Genomic DNA, 3,585 nt, shown 5'->3' on the forward strand with positions numbered 1-3,585 from the left:
AAATTAAAGGTCACTTCTTCCTGTTTGAGTGACGTCGGCGCCGTTACACATCCAACCGGGAACAGGAAACAGGAAACAGGAAACGGCTGCCGAGGCGACGAGCTTATTGCCAAAAAAAATTCACCTGTCGCCTCCGGCTCCGATCGGCCGGCTCCGATTGGCTGGCTCCGATCGGCCGGCTCCGATCGTCAGGTTCAGTTCCCGTTTGTTTGACGTCCTGTTTCTCTGACTGCTTTTAACTATTTCTTATCGAATTTTTTTTTTTTTTTTTTCTCCTATAAATTTTTTTGGGGGGGAATAAAATAAAAAAACGGAGCCAGTACGTTAAAAAAAATTTTGAAATTGGTCTTAAAATTATCCACAAAATTCTTTAAGTTGGAAGCTCTGCGGGGGAAAAAAAGTGTCGTAAAATAAGAACTACAAAAAACATTTAAAAAAAACACATTTCTAAAAAAAAAAAAAGAAATATTTACAATATTTTATGTAATTTTTGTTTTTTTTAGGGTTTTTTTTAAACTCCAGTTTTTCACAGTTCAGATAAAATAACAACACTTAACTTTAACTTGACTTATTTATCATAATTATAATAATCATAATAATTATCATTTCATTCTCAGTGTGTATTATAAAGAACACAAACGTATGAATTAACAAAAAGAAACCTACGTGATAAATAAAAGGACTTAAAGTTAAGTGTTACCAATAATTGCACTTTTTTCATTTAGTGTATGAACATCATGAAGATTAGAAGAATATTTAATTGATTTTTTTATAGAATAAGAGAAATTTATTTTACAATTTTGATGCATTTAAGACCAAATCTTCACTTTTTACGTACCGGCCCTTTAAGAAAAAAAAAAAAAAAAAAAAAAAAAAGTCTTTAAATCCTGTAAAATGTTCAAAGATTTGTTTTAGTTGATATATTTATTTATATATTTATAACTTTTGTCTCTTTTTCTTCTTTTTTAAGGATATTTATTCGTTGTTTCTACTTTCAGAATAAAAGTTACCAATTAAAATAAATGACGTTAATTAGCGTCTAAGAATCGGAACGTTTTCACATTTTATTTTTTTTTTTTTAACAATAAAAAAATTTAAGTGGAGGAAAAAAAAAAAGATTCGATAAGAAATTCATGTTTAGTTGAAACGCTCTGATTGGTTCTTTCCAGCCAATCATCAACGAGGAGGGGACAGACCCGATATCTTAATTATCAGATTTTACTTTTTTTTAGTTTTATTATAAAAGTTCTGAATGTGTTTCTTCTTCTCTTCTTTATATTTGCACAGAATCAATGAAACATGAACGTGTCAGAGTGGACTCGGTGGTTCTGGAGACGTGATTCAGTCTCATCCTTCTTCACAGTGTTTGATGTGTTTATTGATTCATTGATCGATCGGTTAATAAACGGACTCCGGCCTCCAGAACCACCGACTCTGCCTTTAATCCATTCATTGATGAAATGTCGGGTCGATCCCGGCCGGTGGCGGCGCGTTCGGGGGGGGAAACAGGAAGTCGTGGCGTTTCCAGTTCATCAGGCAGCAGGACCGGGAGGGGTCGAGCTTCAGGACCGGGAGGGGTCGAGCTTCAGGACCGGGAGGGGTCGAGCTTCAGGACCGGGAGGGGTCGAGCTTCAGGTCCGGGAGGGGTCGAGCTTCAGGACCGGGAGGGGTCGAGCTTCAGGACCGGCTGGCGGTGGGATGCTGCGTCCGGACGTGGCTGTGGAGCCGGGTCGCAGAGGAGAACTTCTTCCCGCACTCTGAGCAGCGTAGCGCCGAGGAGGAGGTGGCTGCGGTGGCGGCGGGGGACGAGGGCGAGGCGGCCGCATCGGCGACGTCAGCGGCGGCGTTGTCGGCAGCGTGAGTCTGACGGTGAGCTTTGAGGAGCAGAACTCGACTGAACCTCCGACCGCATTCCTCACACTCAGACCAAACCCTCCGTCTCTTCTTCTGCACACACAGAGAAACACGATCAGTCAGCAGAGAGACAACTTCAGACTGGCTTCCTTTAACCCAGGGGGGTCAAACATGCGGCCCGTGGGCCAGAACCGGCCCGCAGAGGGGTGAGATCTGGCCCACTTTCCTTCCTCTGTTTCTACCATCTGTCCTTCCTTCCTTCTGTCTCTACTTCCTCCCTTTTTGTCATTCCTTCTTTCCTCCCTCCCTCCTTCCTTCCTTCCTCCTTTCCTTCCTTCGTTCGTTCCTTCCTTCCCTCCTCCTTTCCATCCTTCCTCTTTTTCTTTCTCCCTCCCTCACTCATTCCTTCTTTCCTCCCTCCCTCCTACCTTCCTTTCCTTCCTACCTTCCTTTCTCCTTTCCTTCCTTCGTTCCTTCCCTCCTTCCTTCCTCCTTTCCTTCCTTCTTTCCTTCCTTCCTCTTTTCCTTTCTCCCTCCCTCCCTCCTTTCCTTCTTTCCTCCCTCCCTCCTACCTTCCTTCCTCCTTCCCTTCCTTCCTCTTTTCCTTTCTCCCTCCCTCCCTCCCTCCTACCTTCCTTCCTCCTTTCCTTCCTTCGTTCTTTCCCACCTTCTTTCCTCCTTTCCTCCCTCCCTCCTACCTTCCTTTCCTTTCTACCTTCCTTCCTCCTTTCCTTCCTTCGTTCTTTCCCACCTTCTTTCCTTCCTTCCTCTTTTCCTTTCTCCCTCCCTCACTCATTCCTTCTTTCCTCCCTCCCTCCTACCTTCCTTTCCTTCCTACCTTCCTTTCCGTCCTTCATTCCTCCCATCTTTCCTTCATTCCTTCCTCCCTTCCTTCCTACCTTAAACTGTGAACTGTTCCTTTAACAAACATCCAGATTTAAAGATTCAACGTTGTTATTTTCACATCATCTCTCTTACCTTCCTCCCTTTCTCTTCCTCCTCCCCCTCCTCTTCCTCCTCGCCCTCCTCCTCCTCCTCCTCCCTGGTCGTCGGGGGCGACGGGGCGGTCGGGCCCGGCGCCTGCTCCGCGCTGTCTCGGCGTGCGATGGCGGCGTCGATGGCCAGAGCGGCGAGCGTCTCCTTGGCGGCCGCCTCGTCGTCGTCCTCCAGCAGCTGAGACGGAAGCGTCAGCAGGCGATGAAGCATCGACGCCGACGAGCGCCGGCAGGAACTTCCTGTAGGAAGAGGAGGAGAGAGAGCGGCGACGATGAACCACCAGTCATCATTTAACCCTTGTGTTGTCTCTTCCTTTCCTTCCTCCCTTCCTTCTTTCCTTCCTTCCTTCCTTCCTGTCTTTCCTCCCTTCCTTCTTTCCTCTGTCCTTCTTTCCTTCCTTCCTCCTTCCCTTCTTTTCTTTCCTCCCTTTCTTGCTCCCTCCTTTCCTTCCTTCCTTCCTTCTTCCTCCCTTCCTTCCTTTCTTCCTCCTTGCCTTCTTTCTTCCTCCCTTCCATTCTTCCTTCCTTCTTCCTCCCTTCCTTCCTTCTTTCTTCCTCCCTTCCTTCCTTCTTTCTTCCTCCCTTCCATTCTTCCTTCCCCCTTTCCTTCTTTCTTCCTCCCTTCCATTCTTCCTTCCTCCTTGCCTTCTTTCTTCCTCCCTTCCATTCTTCCTTCCTTCTTCCTCCCTTCTTTCCTTCTTTCTTCCTCCCTTCCATTCTTCCTTCCCCCTTTCCT

The sequence above is a fragment of the Scomber japonicus genome, chromosome 18 (genome assembly GCF_027409825.1).
Source record: "Scomber japonicus isolate fScoJap1 chromosome 18, fScoJap1.pri, whole genome shotgun sequence".
Taxonomy (NCBI): domain Eukaryota; kingdom Metazoa; phylum Chordata; class Actinopteri; order Scombriformes; family Scombridae; genus Scomber; species Scomber japonicus.